Here is a 14527-nt window from a genome sequence, read left to right on the forward strand (position 1 = left end):
TCCCGAATCTGCAGCCTGTCTGTCCATTCCAATTCCGAATCTGCAATTTGTCTGTCCATTCCAGTCCCGAACCTGCAACCTGTCTGTCCATTCCAATCCCGAATCTGCAGCCTGTCTGGCCATTCCAGTCCCGAATCTGCAACCTGTCTGTCCATTCCAATCCCGAATCTGCAGCCTGTCTGGCCATTCCAGTCCCGAATCTGCAGCCTGTCTGTCCATTCCAATTCCGAATCTGCAATTTGTCTGTCCATTCCAGTCCCGAATCTGCAACCTGTCTGTCCATTCCAGTCCTGAATCTGCAGCCTGTCTGTCCATTCCAATCCCGAATCTGCAACTTGTCTGTCCATTCCAGTCCTGAATCTACAGCCTGTCTGTCCATTCCAATCCCGAATCTGCAACCTGTCTGTTCATTCCAATCCCGAATCTGCAACCTGTCTGTTCATTCCAATCCCGAATCTGCAACCTGTCTGTTCATTCCAATCCCGAATCTGCAACCTGTCTGTTCATTCCAGTCCCGAATCTGCAGCCTGTCTGTCCATTCCAATCCCGCATCTGCAGCCTGTCTGTCCATTCCAGTCCCGAATCTGCAACCTGTCTGTTCATTCCAATCCTGAATCTGCAACCTGTCTGTTCATTCCAGTCCCGAATCTGCAGCCTGTCTGTCCATTCCAATCCCGCATCCACAGCCTGTCTGTCCATTCCAGTCCCAAATCTGCAGCCTGATTGTCCATTCCAATCCCAAACCTGCAGCCTGACTGTTCGAACCATTCCGAAAAGTGCATGTCATTCGTAGTTCTCTTGGTGACCGCCTTGAAATAGCAATGGGTACTGATCAGGATCCTTCACAATATCCTGTAGATCTGTGCAATAATCCAGAGATATGGAGGTTTAGCACCACACTTAGCTTTAGTGCCGCAGATATGGAGTGACCATCACTTCCCATCAAGGTCAACTCATTATGGCACGTGGCTCTGCCACTGCCTCCCTCAAAAGGTGAAATCTTCTGTGACCCTGCTGTGCTGACATTTGAAGATAGCAATGCCAAGACCTCCCCTTCACTGAGGACAAACAGCCAATTGTCTGCAAAAGTCTTACCTACATTCCGCTCCACTCCATGTCAGTGGATTCCGTACGTGCCGCAATATTGAACTCTTTTTCTGTCGCCTCTGGGCCTATGTATTTGATTGTGACTCCCACCGAACCTCCAAGGACCCTTTCTCTCACCTCCAACCTACTCCATCCTCCTGGACACTCCATGCTGGCCTCTGACCCTACCTCGGTCTCTTCATCTCATTGCAACATTAACCACTTCAATCTCCACCTCTCTGACCTACTCCAACCTCTCACCTTCGCAACACGCAGCTCTCCACTCCCTTTGCTCCAAATCCAACCTCACCATCAAACCAGCGGACAAGAAGGGTGCAGTGATAGTATGGCGCACCGATCTCTACACTGCTGAGGCCAGACGCCAATTTGCCAACACCTCCACCCACTGCCTCCTTGGCCATGACCCCACCTTCCATCATCTCCAAGACCATCCACAATCTCATCACCTCAGGTGATCCCTTGCCCTCAGTCTCCAATCTCATAGTCCCCCAAGCCTGCACTGCCCGGTTCTACCTCTTGCCAAAAATTCACAAACCTGACTGCTCAGGTTGACCAATTATCTCTGCTTGCTCCTGCCCCACTGAACTTATCTCTGTTTATCTCGACTCTGTCCTGTCCCCTTGGTCCAGGAGCTCCCTACATATGTCCGAGACCCCACCCATGGTCTCACCTCCTCCATGACTTCTGATTCTCTGACTCCCAATACCTCATCTTTACCATGGCTATCCAGTCTCTCTATGCCTGTATCCCCCAAAAGGAAGGCCTAAACTCCTTCTGTTTCTTCCTCTTCCACCGACCCACCTCGTGCCCCTCCACTGACACCTTCATTTGATTGGCAGACTGGTACTCACCCTCAATAACTTCTCCTTTTAATCCTCCCACTTTCTACAAATCAGAGGGGTGGCTATGGGTATCCACATGGGTCCCAGCTATGTCTGTCTCTTCGTAGGATCCGTGGAACAGTCCCTCTCCCACAGCTACACTGGCACCATCCCCCATCTTTTCCTCCGCTACATCGTTGACTGTATTGGTCCTGTCTCGTGCTCACACGTGGAGCTTGAATAGATCATTCATCACACCAACATCTTCCATCCAAACCCCAAATTCACCTGGTCCATCTCCAAACCTCCATTCCCTTCCTGGACCTCTATGTCTTCATCTCCAGTGACTGACTACACACCGACATCTACTACGAACCCACCTACTTCCATCACTACCTTGATTACACCTCCTCCTACACACGCTCTTGTAAAAACGTGATCCCCTATTCCCAATTCCTCCACCTCCCCCTTTATCTGCTGTCAGGATGAGCAATTCTATTTCAGGTGTCGAAGAAATTCTCTGGACTCAGACCTTGAGCATTGACAAATTTTATTGCATGATATCGTGGGAAGCACACCTTTCCATGGTCTGGTGCTAATCCAAAGCACTCCTGATCGCTGTGGATTTATATAGTACAACGGATGCGAAGCTGACAGCTTCTCAGGATGTACATAACAAGCTAATGTTTTCAGACCTTGAGTCAGTACATACTCCAGATAGTACGTTCGCCCATTGTTTACGTCTATCTGGGTTGAGTCCTGAGAAACTGTCAGCTTGGCATCAGTTATACTATATAAATACGCAGCGATCGAGAGTGCTTTGGATTAGGAAAGGTGTGCTCCCCATAATATCATGCAATAAAATTTGTCAATGCTCAAGGGCTGAGTCTGGAAAATTCCTTCGATACCAGGACATCCCAGGTGTCCACCTGCTTCAAGGACCGCAATTTTCCCTCCCCAGTGGTCAATGGTGCCCTCAATCACATCTCCTCTATTTCCCACACTTCTGCCCTCAAACCCCCCCCCCCCCCCCCCCCCAGCCCATCAGTGATAGAATCCCCCCGATCCTCACATTTCACCCCTCCAAACTCAAAATCCAGCACATCATCCTCCGCCACTTTCACCATCTACAATCAGACCCTACCACCAAATATATATTTCCCTCCCCACCTTATTTGCATTCCATAGGGTCCATTACCTCCGTGACTCCCTTGCTAGGTCCACACTCCCCATTAATCTCCTCTCCACTGCTGGCACCTTCCCCTGTCATCGTTGACTGTATTGTGACTGTAGACGTGCAAAACCTACGCCCACACTTGCCCCCCTCACCACCAACCTAGGAACAAGGATCATTTCAAATTGGGTAGAGATTTACTTATTCTTCCTCCAACCTCATCTATTGTATCTGGTGCTCTCGATGTGGTCTCCTCTACATTGGACACACCATGTGCAAAATTATGGAATGGTTCAGGGAATGTCTCTGGTCTGTACGCACCAACCAACCCCCACCTTCCCTGTCCATCCACTTCAATTCTCCCTCCCATTCCATTAAGAACATATCCATTCTGGGCCTCCTCCACCGCCTACACAAGGCCATCTGCACACTGGAGGAGGAACACCTCATCTTCTGCCTCGGGAGCCTACAACCACACAGCATGAACATTGAATTCTCCAGTTTCCAAATCTCCCCTCTCCCCCACCCCATCCCAGATCCAACCCTCTGACTCTTTACCTGACCTACCTGTCCATCTTGTTTCCCACCTATCCGCTCCACCCTTCCCACCTATCACTATCAGCTCCTACCTTCGCCTACCTTTGCCTACCTTTCCCCTCGCCCCTACCCACTTCTCCCCATTTATCTCTCAACCCCCTTCCCCCTCCCCAGATCTGAAGAAGGCTCCTACCTGAAACATTGACTCTCTTGATCCTTGGATGCAGCCTGACCTGCTATGCCTTTTCTAGCGCCATGCTTTATCAACCCTGTCCCTGTTTGCTGGTTAGTAACTTCTCTGCAGGAGACTGATTGCGTGCCTGTACTTCATCCAAGTATGGCCCAGTTTCTGCACTGCTGTCCATTGATTCATAGAGCATAGAACATAGGACATTACAGTGTAGTAGAGGCCCTTCGGCCCTCGATGTTGCGCCGACCTGTGAAGCTAATCTGAAGCCCATCTAACCTACACTATTCCATTCTCGTCCATGTGCTTATCCAATGACCATTTAAATGCCGGCAAAGTTGGCAGGCAGTGCGTTCCATGCCCCCACCACTCTCTGAGTAAAGAAACTATTTCTGACATCTGTCCTATATCTATCACCCCTCAATTTGAAGCTATGCCTCCTCATGCTATCTATCAACATCCGAGGAAAAAGGCTGTCACTGTCCAACTTATCTAACCCTCTGATTATCTTATATGTCTCAATAAAGTCTCTCAATAAAGTCACCTCTCAACCTTCTTCTCTCCAACAAAAACAGCCTCAAATCCTGCAACCTTTCCTTGGAAGACCTTCCCTCCATACTAGGCAACATCCTAGCAAATGTCCTCTGAACCCTTTCCAAAGCTTCCACATTCTTTCTATAATACGATGACCAGAACTGTACGCAATACTCCAAATGTGGCCGCACCAGAGTTTTGTACAGCTGCAGCATGACCTCATGGTTCCGAAACTCAATCCCTCTTCCAATAAAAGTTAACACACTGTATGGCTTCTAAACAGTCCTATCAACCTGGGTGGCAACTTTGAGGGATCTATGTACATGAACACTGAGATCTCTCTGCTCATCTACACTACCAAGAATCTTACCATTCGCCCAGAACTCTGCATTCCTGGTACTCCTTCCAAAGTGAATCACCTCAGTTGTCTCAAAGCTGAAACCTGAATGAATGAAGTCTGTGGTTTGTTGGTTCAGTCAGAGTCCAAAACCTTTATTCATCCATACAAGTGGCAGCTTTGGTGTGCCAGCCAGGTGGTATGCCTTCACTGCTTTTTGCACCATTCGCTCTTTTGCTCAAAGTCCATGCCAGTGCCTGCACTGTTTCACCTTCCTTGCTGAGGCTTCCAATGGCTGGGAGTAGTTTATACCCCACCCCACCCAGCAGTAGTTCCACTGTTGGATAAATAATTATATACAAAATTATTGGAGATTGTAACAACGACAATATAATAAATGTGAGTAACGTCTATCTCCATTAGACTGGACTACTCAACTTGGCAAAAGGTGTCTGTAGCGAGTGGAACAATGATAGTCAGGTAGATCTCATAGAATATGACTTCCCTGATTGGGGCTGTTAACCTGGTCTAATCAGGGAGTCCTGCCTGACAGATGTAAATAGGAGTGTCAGGAATTCTGATCATCCTATGAGCCAGGTCTGTGCTAGCTGGGCCAGTGTCATGTACTATGCACATGTGTATAAAGGGTATGTATAAAGGATAAAGCTACTTTAGATCTACTATTGTGATCGACAATGTCATAGCAAATGTTTCACTTTGAAACAGTGATCACAACAGTTGAATTCCATGTTAAGTTCGTAAAGGAAATGCTTCAGTCACAAACAAGGATCTTAAAGCCAATTTCTTGGTGTGAGCAGAAAGCTGACTCAAGTTGTTAGATAAATAGACTAAAAGTTGAAAACCAAAAATTCAATGAACAAGATCCATTTATGGCTCACTCAGGAGATTAAGGATAACATTAGATTCAAAGACGAGGATAATGTGATTGCATTTAGCTGGACATGACAAATTAGTGTGGATAAGGAAGCCAAGAGTAAGTTGTGACTAATAAAGTATTGCAAGGACTATTGCTGGGTCCTTAGACATTTTGAAACTTTAATAATATTTCAGTCAAAGAGACAAAGAGTAATGATCATAGAAAACTGATTAGAAAGGTAAGCAGTGAGGAAAACTGAAAACAAAAAGAGATTGCTAGAGATATAGACAGGTTATTGAATGGGTAAGGAAGCATATAATGTGGGGTAGTGTGTGATTCATTAACTTTGGTTGTACAAATAGAAAAGCAGAATATTTTTTAAGTCAAAGGACTGGATGTATTTTAGAAACTAGCATATCACCATCAAAACATTGATAAAATGAGAAAATATAGAATGAGTAACTGAGAATATAAAAACAGTTTGTAAAACTTTTCTCAAGTAAATGAAAATAGTCGCTATGTAAACTTTAGTCCTGTAGAAGCAGAGACAGAAGGAATTATTATGGGGAAATGAGGAAATGGCAGAGATGTTGTACAAATATTGTCTATCTATCTTCACAGTAGAAGCCACAAGTTGCAATTGCATAAATAGAAAGTAATCCAAGAACTAATAAGAATGAGGAAATTAAGATCTTTAATACCAACAGAGCAAGAATGTGGGAGAAACTCAAGGACTTAAAACTGACGAACTATAAGGCCTGATGATTTACATCTTCAGATTCTAAAATAAACAGCTATAAGAGAAAATGGATGCGCTGGCTACAATTTTTAAGCACACCCTCAATTCTGGAATAGTTCTCGAGGTTAGAAATTAGTAAATACAGCACTACTACTCTAGAAAGGAGTGAGAGAAAAACCAGAGAAGTACAGGTCAGTTAGCCTGACTTACATCATCGGGTAAGAATCTGTATTAAGAAAATCCTAATAATGAGCTTAGAAAAATACAGTATGATAAGAACAACTCAATTTTATGAAATTAAAATAGTTAATAAATTGAAAGGAGGAGATGTAGTATGCTTGGATTTTCAAAAGGCTTTCAATAAAGTGTCGCAGAGATGTTTACCACTTTGTATAAGGGCTCATTTAGTTGGACATGGCATATTAGTGCGGATAAGGAAGCTGAGAGTAGGGATAAATAGCTCATGTTCATCTCAGCAAATTGTGACTAATGAAATATTGCAAGGACTGTTGCTGGGTCTTTAAACATTTAGAACCTTTAATAATCGTTTAGTCGAAGAGACAGAGAGTAATGATCATAGAAACGGATTAGAAAGGTAAGCAGTGAAGAAAATTGAAAACAAAAAGAGATTGCTAGAGATATAGACAGGTTAATGAATGAGCAACAAAATGGCAGATCACATTTAGTGTGGAAAAGTGACAGGTTCATTCACTCTGATTTTACAAATAGAAAGCAGAATATCTTTTAAAGGTGTGAAACTTGTAATTTTTGATGTTGAGAGTGATTTACAGGTGAACACCAAAATGTAACATGCAGCTTCAGTAAGCATATGGCACGATAAATGGCATGTTGTCCTTTATTCAAGGGCTGTCCTTTTCAATATTAAGAATTGTCATGAAGATATTGGTCTTCCATCCCTGTGTCTTCCAACTGCTGCCACCCCAGCCTGTCTCAAAAGGGAGTGAACATTCAGTCCTCTGTTCCTCATACTGGGCACATCTTTATTGTGGGCATTGTTTACATACAGATCAATTAGACACAGCATTATTCAGATCACCTTGTCTTTGTAAGAAGCAGTCTTATGGCTCCTGTTGCATAGCCACGTGAAACATGAGATACGGCACTGTTTCCTAATAGAACTATGAAGTTTTTATGAGAGCTATACAAACATATTTTGTTGCTGATATAATGAAATATGTTGCAACTGTGTGTGATAGTTGCTGCAATATTAATAGCAGTAATATGAGGAGCTGTGGGTGATGATTATGTTTTGTTTATGTTTACATTAGTTTTGGTTTGTATTTTATTCATCAGAGGAATGTTGTTCCCCAGCACTTTTAAAAGTGCACAAGAAGGCCTCATAAATAATGAAAAGCTTTTATCTGAATTAAGGCTCAGGAAAGGCCCTTTAATAGAAGGATCAGCTATCATCATTGACTTCTTCATGAGTCTAACAATTTGTTTTTTGTATTTTCCACTCCATGTATAGTTCATCTGTTGATCTCAGACTTTCATGCAATTATAAAGGGTTGCACGAGCAGAGAGACCGAGGGTGTATATGTGTATATTGAAGATGGCAGGACAGATGGAGATAGCAGTTAATAAAGTATTGTTCTAGGCTTTATTAATAGTGACACAGAATACAAGAGCAGGGAACTGTTGTTGAACTTGTACAAGACATTTGTTCGACCTCAGGAATGGGAAACTTCAGTTTTGACGAGTTAAGAAGGTTGAGAGGAGATTGGAGAGAGGTTTTCAAAATCATGAACAGGCTGGACAGAGTAGATAGAAAGAAGCTATTCCTGTAAAAGTAAAAAAGAATAAGAGGGCATAGATTTAAAGTAACCTGAGAAAAAAACCTTTCTCACACAGTGAGGAGTTAGGGTATGGAGTGAACTACGTCTTCAGAGTCAGAACAATATTGTCTCACATCTGGTGGAGACCAATTTCATCATCCCAAATCAGTGGGAATCTGACCAGTGTGGATCTCACCTCTGCTCAGTCTCTTTTCTTTGGTGTACCTCCCCAAGAACATTTTCCACCAGTAGCTGAAGTGAAGATACTTCCAAAAGTGACATCCCACTGCCTCTGGATTAGTTGACGGATAGGGACACAGGCACAGGAATATGTCATATGGTCCCTGGGGGACCATTCACAGTCACCAGTGATTGCCTTCTCCTCCCTGTGGAAACCTAATCACCTTCAGTCCCTTCAGAATTACCTCAGGAAACACTTAAACAATTGGAATGCAAATCACATTGCATGACTATCAGACATGTCATCCTTCACCTTCCTGGCATCTAGACATCAATTTGTACATTGATTGTAACGTAACTACCAAATGCATTCTGGCTGCCACATTTGTCCCAAGTCTATCACTGCCATCTTCCTTTTTCTCTCCTTTTTCCCTCTTTGCTTTCATTCTTCCCATGAATTTTCACTGAAAGGCTACACTTTCTACATCTCGCTCCCTGTCAACCCAGTCATGATAGTTTAGCATTTACCTTTAATCATACTTTGGCCTCTTTGCCTACTGTTCTGTAACATCTCGCCTTCTCAACTTGTTCCATTCCTCACACTGTTCAATTAAAACCCTTGTTCTGTATCACACATGACTATCACATCAATTTGCTCATTGAGATGTCCTCTGCACTGACAGAATTCTCATCCTTAGTGATTTGAGCTTTCACAGAGTCATACAACACGGAAACAAACCTTTCAGTCCAACCAGTCCATGCTGAACATAATCCCAAACTAAACTAATCCCACCTGCCTGCTTCTGGCCCATTTCCCTCCAAATCTTTCCTATTCCTATATCTATCCAAGTGTCTTTTAAGCATTGTAAATGTATGCTCATCCATCTCTTTCTCAGGAAGTTAATTTCACGCTCAAACCACCCTCTGTGCAAAAAACATTCTTCTTCTGTCTTTTTAAAATGTGCTCCCTCATCTTGAAATCCCCCATCCTATGGAAAAGACAACTACCATTAACTCTATCTATGCCTCGCATTAATTCATAAGTTCATAAGATATAGGAACAGAATTGGGCCATTCACCCCATTGGGTCTGCACCGTCATTTGATCGTGCTCCTCACCCCCATTTTCCTGCCTTCTATTCATATACCTTCAACCCATTACCAATTAAAAATCTGTTCAACTCCTCCTCAAATTTACTTACTGTCCCAGCATCCACTGTACTTTGGGGTAGTGAATTCCACAGATTCACAACCTTTTCAGAGAAGTAGTTTCTCCTCAATTCTGTTTTAAATTTGCTGCCCCTTATCCTAAGACTGTGATCTCTCATCCTGGAATGCCCCAGAAGAGGAAGTATCCGCTATTTCATCTACACCTTTTATCATCTTGAATACCTCGATTTGATCTCACCTCGTTCTTCTAAATTCCAGAGAGTGTAGTTCTAAACTGTAAAATCTCTCTTCATGCGACAAACGCCTCGTCTCTGGGATCAATCGCGTGAATTCCTCTTAACTGCCTCTAATGCCACTACACCTTTCCTCAAATAAGGGGACCAAAACTGTGCACAATACTCCAGGTGCGGTCTCACCAATACCTTGTATACCTTGCAAGGTATTGATGAATTTCTGCAGTACATCTTGTGGATAGTAGACACTGGTGGTACTGAGCCTGAGTGGTGAAGGGAGTGGATGATTGTCAATGTGCTACCAATCAAATGGGTTGTTTTTGTCCTGGATGGTGTCAAACTTTTCCAATGTTGTTGGAACTGCACCCATCCAGACAAATAGGGAGTATTCCATCACACTCCTTGTTTAGGATTGTGCACAGGCTTTTCCAGCAGTGCTTAAGTCAGTGAATTACTGGTCAGTGTTGTCCAAGTCACTGGATCACTGTCCTCTGTGGGGTAGTCTGACTCCGGGCGGCTCCATTCTGGCTAATGCTGGAGAGAGAACGGGAGTGAGGCAAAAGCAGCAGAGGGTGTGGTTTCGGGCGATTCTGTTCAGAACCGGCTCCGCGAGGTTGGAGAGAGCTGGCGGAAGGCAGAAGGTCAGTAACACATTTCGTGTCAGCATTGGCGTTGTGCACACATTTACTCTGCCAGCAATCTTAATATTCCCAATACATTGCTGCAGTGCAATTAGCGAAGACGTACAGGGGAGAGGCAACATTTTAAGTAGTTTTTTTTTAAACCTGTGGGATGAGGTGCAATCCGGGCGTATTCCTTCATCTGTCATTGGGGTACTAGGTCAGGCTGTGCAATCCCTTGCCTGAGGCTCCTCCTGTCTGCCTGCATTTTCTAACATTGTTGGGCGTTTGGTTAAAGGGGACAAGTTCTACTCCACGGGGACTGAGCTAACCCTTCTGTCGAATCATTGCGGATAAATGAGTGTGAGGAGGATTGGTGGCAATGCCGATCCTCTCTTAAAGCACGTTTTCCAACGCTTTTAATGTAAGGAGCTGGTCCTGCACCGGGTGAGGCATCCTGCCACAACTCTGCCTCCCCTCACCCTGTGGTGCCTGCTCGGACAGAGTAGTATTGTGAAGATGTATTTTGAAGATGTGTTCCATTGTACAGGCGGGAGGTTGGGGGTGGCATGGGAGGGGGCGCGGTTCTATCAGTTTTGCATCACTTATAATGTTATGCTGGCAAGAAAATAAATTCTAACCACTTCACTCACTATCAGAGCATGCAAACAATGATTTTGGCAGCATCTTATTTTCCAGAAAGGCTGTGAAATGGGACTGAATGAACTGAACCTATTTGTTAAGTGGGTCTAGGCAGATTGTCGGTCTTTTTTTGGTAGTCCTTGGCTTTCTATAAAAAAAGTGAAATGTGATAAATGGGAATGAAAAGCAGAAGGCATTGGATTAGTCCATCTAATGGGATGGTTCTCACTTAAGAGCAGGGAGATTTAGAGGAGACTGCATAAAGGCATTCCAAATTCTGCAAGGTTTTGACAGTAAGGAGAGCTTCGCTCTAGTGGCAGGAGGATTAGTAACCAGAGACCAAGAGGTAAGTGGCAGTAGGAGTTACTATGAACCAGAATCAGACACTGCCTGAAAGAATGCTGGAGGCAGATTCTAAACTAACTTCCAAAAGAGAATTAGATATACTGAAAACTAGCACTAATAAGGTTGCCATGAAATCATGAATCAATTGCTATAAAACACTATCTGTTCCACTAATACCCTTTAGGGAAGATTTATTTCTTGCACAGTATGTAGGCATTACTGCCTCGGCCAATATTTTCTGCCCATCACTAATTGCTCATGAGAAGATAATGCCTTGAAAAACTGAAGTTCTTGAGGTGTAGGGTCACCCACAGTGTTGTTTGGAGGAAATTTTGGACTCTGTCACAGTGAAGAAATGGTAATATATTTCAAAGTTAGGATGGTGAATGACTTGGAGGACAACTTGCAGGTGGTGTGTTCCCATGTTCCTGCTGGCCTTGACCTGCTAGGTGGTGGATAGTTTGGAAGGATCTGTTGAAAGGAGCCTGAGTGAGTTGCTGCAGTGCAACTTGTAGGTGGTGCACACTGCTGCTGCTGTGTTAGTGTAGAGGGAGTGGGTGTTTGTGAATGTGGTGCCAATTAAGTGGGCTGCTTTGTCCTGGATGGTGTTGAGCTTCTTGTGTTGTTGGAGCTGCACTCATTTAGGCAAAAGTGAGGACTGCAGATGCTGGAATCCAGAGTTTAGACCAGAGTGGTGCTGGAGAAGCACAGCAGGTCAGGCAGCATCCAAGGAGCAGGAAAATCGAGGTTTTGGGCAAAAACCCTTCATCAGGAATAGAGGCAGGAAGCCTCCATAGTAGAGAGATAAATAGGGGGGGGGAGAGGGGAGGCTGGGGAGAAGGTAACCAAGAGTACAATAGGTGAATGGGGGTGGGGATGGAGGTGATAGGTCAGAGAGGAGGGTGGAGCAGATAGGTGGGAAGGGAGATTGGCAGGTAGGACAGGTCATGCTTTTTGCTGAGTATAAACATAGGAATAGAAATAGGGCATTAAACTGGTTGATCCAGCTTCACCATTTAATACAATCATGGGTGATCGAACACTTTTTACTCACACAACCTCCATAATCCTTTACAGCATTGCTATCGATCTCTATTTTAAACAGGACTTTCAGTGCCCTCTGGGGCAGAAAATTCCAAAGATTCACCACCCTATGAATAAAGGAATTTCTCCTCTTCTTGGTCCTAAGTAGCATCCCCTTTACTTTTAATATGTTCCTCCTGGCTTTATGGTCCTCGGTACTTGGAGGGAAACTTGCCCAATCCCCCTTGCTAACACCTTGGTGCTTGTGCCAAAATTGGAGAGTTGACTCATAGATTTGTCAAGCAATAGTCTGACATTGTCATACTCTCAGAAATCATGGCTTACGATGTCCCAGATATACTATTACAAATCCTGGGTATATCCTATCCTACCGACAGACATGGCGGCACAGTGATATATAATCAGGAAGGATTTGCTCTGAGTGTCCTCAACATTAATTCCAGACCCCATGAAGTCTCATGGTATCAACATGGCCAAGTTGCTGATTACCAACTAACATCCTCTTTCAGTTGATGAATCTGCATTCCTCCATGTCAAATAGCATTTGGAGGATGCACTGAGGGTGACAAAGGTACATGTTATACTCACGGAGGGGAATTTCAAAATCCATCACCAAGGGTGGCCTAATCACATAACTGAGCTGGCAAGCTCCTGAAGAATATATCTGCCAGGCTGGGTCTCAGCAGGTGTTGAAGGAATCAACAAGAGTAAAAAGCCTTATAAATCTTGACCACATCAATCTACCTGTCACAAATGTATTTGTCCACAACAGTATAGGAAACAGGTACCAGCACACAGGTCCTCATGGAGACAAAGTCCAGCTTTCATAGGACACCCTGTTGGGTGGCATTGCTGCTCTACCAATTGGGACTGATCTTAGACAGATATAGCAATTTACGACTAGGTATTGTAGGTCATCAGCAGCAACAGAATTGTACTCAAACACAATCCACAACCTCATGGCCTTGCAAATCTCCCACTCTGTAATTACCATCAAGTTAAGGGATCAACCCTGTCTCAATGAAGAGTGGAGGTGGGAATGCCAGGAGCAGAACCAGGTAAACCTAACAGTGAGGTGTCAACCTCTCAGTATAGGTACCTCTTTCCTATACTGTTGTGGAGGGGTGAAGCTACAAAACAGGATTATTTACATACCAGCTAGTGGAAGCAACAAGTGATAGATAAAGCTAAATGATCCAGTGAATGAATCAGATATAAGCTCTGCAGTTCTGCCATATCTAATTGTGAATGATGGCAAACAGTTGAACAACTAATTGGAGGGAAAGGCTCCATAAACATTCCCATCCTCAACAATAGGGGACACTTGCAAATCTGTGCAAAAAATAAGGCTGAAGCATTTGCATCCATCTTCAGCCAGAAATGTCAAGTGGATGATCCATCTCAGCTTCATCTCGACATCTCCAGCTCACAGATGTCAATCTTTAACCAATTTCATTCATTCCACATAATTTCAAGAAACAGTTGAAGGCTCTGGATACCGGGGGCAGGACCTTGGAAATTGCCTGGCAATAGTGTCAAAGGTCCAAGATCCAATCCAAGCCTCCTGAACCTACACTCAATTGTTTGTAAAGTGATGGAAGCTGTCATTGCCAGTGCTATCGATGCCTGATCACTGGTGCTTTCTTAGTTCCTGCCAATATTACTCAGCTTCTTAACTCATTAAAGTCTCGGTAAATCGGACTGAAAGAACTGAACTGTGGAGGTGAGCTGAGAGTGACAGCCCTTGGACCATCAAGAAAGTATTTGACTGATGAATGTCACTGCAGGAGTTCCAGGATTTCTTTTTTATTTTAACCTATTCTTCCAAATCAACCTATTCAGAGACGTTATTACACATTTCTGGAGCAGATGAAACTTGAACCCAAGCCTCCCGGTTCAGGATTAGGGACACTATCATTGCATCACCACAGGACCACTGGAGTTCCAGGATAGTGCCCTGGGCCCAGTTGTTATCAGCTGCTTTGCTCTGATGTCTCTGAGGATTGCAAAATGGTCAGTGCTTTTCGCAGCTTCGAAAATAATAAGCAGGGTCTTGTGTCCATATGCAGCGAGATCTGGACAGTGTTCAGGTTTGGATTGATATCTGGCAAGAATGTTCCTTTATACAGCATGACAATTAAAGATGGGTAACAAATATTGATCAGCAACAAAACCCACATCTTAT

At 44.0% G+C, this 14527-nt stretch overlaps 1 protein-coding gene across 1 annotated transcript in view; it reads left to right on the forward strand.

Moving 5' to 3' along the window:
• Positions 1-10254: 10254 nt before the first annotated feature.
• The window catches only part of LOC122542899 (synaptosomal-associated protein 25), a 190222-nt gene continuing 185949 nt past the window's right edge, over positions 10255-14527 (forward strand). Inside the window, exon 1 of the mRNA XM_043681033.1 lies at positions 10255-10332. The gene's annotated coding sequence lies outside the window, so the exon portion shown is untranslated. The remainder of the gene's footprint in view (positions 10333-14527) is intronic.

This window comes from Chiloscyllium plagiosum, chromosome 41 (genome assembly GCF_004010195.1).
Source record: "Chiloscyllium plagiosum isolate BGI_BamShark_2017 chromosome 41, ASM401019v2, whole genome shotgun sequence".
In the NCBI taxonomy this organism is placed as follows: domain Eukaryota; kingdom Metazoa; phylum Chordata; class Chondrichthyes; order Orectolobiformes; family Hemiscylliidae; genus Chiloscyllium; species Chiloscyllium plagiosum.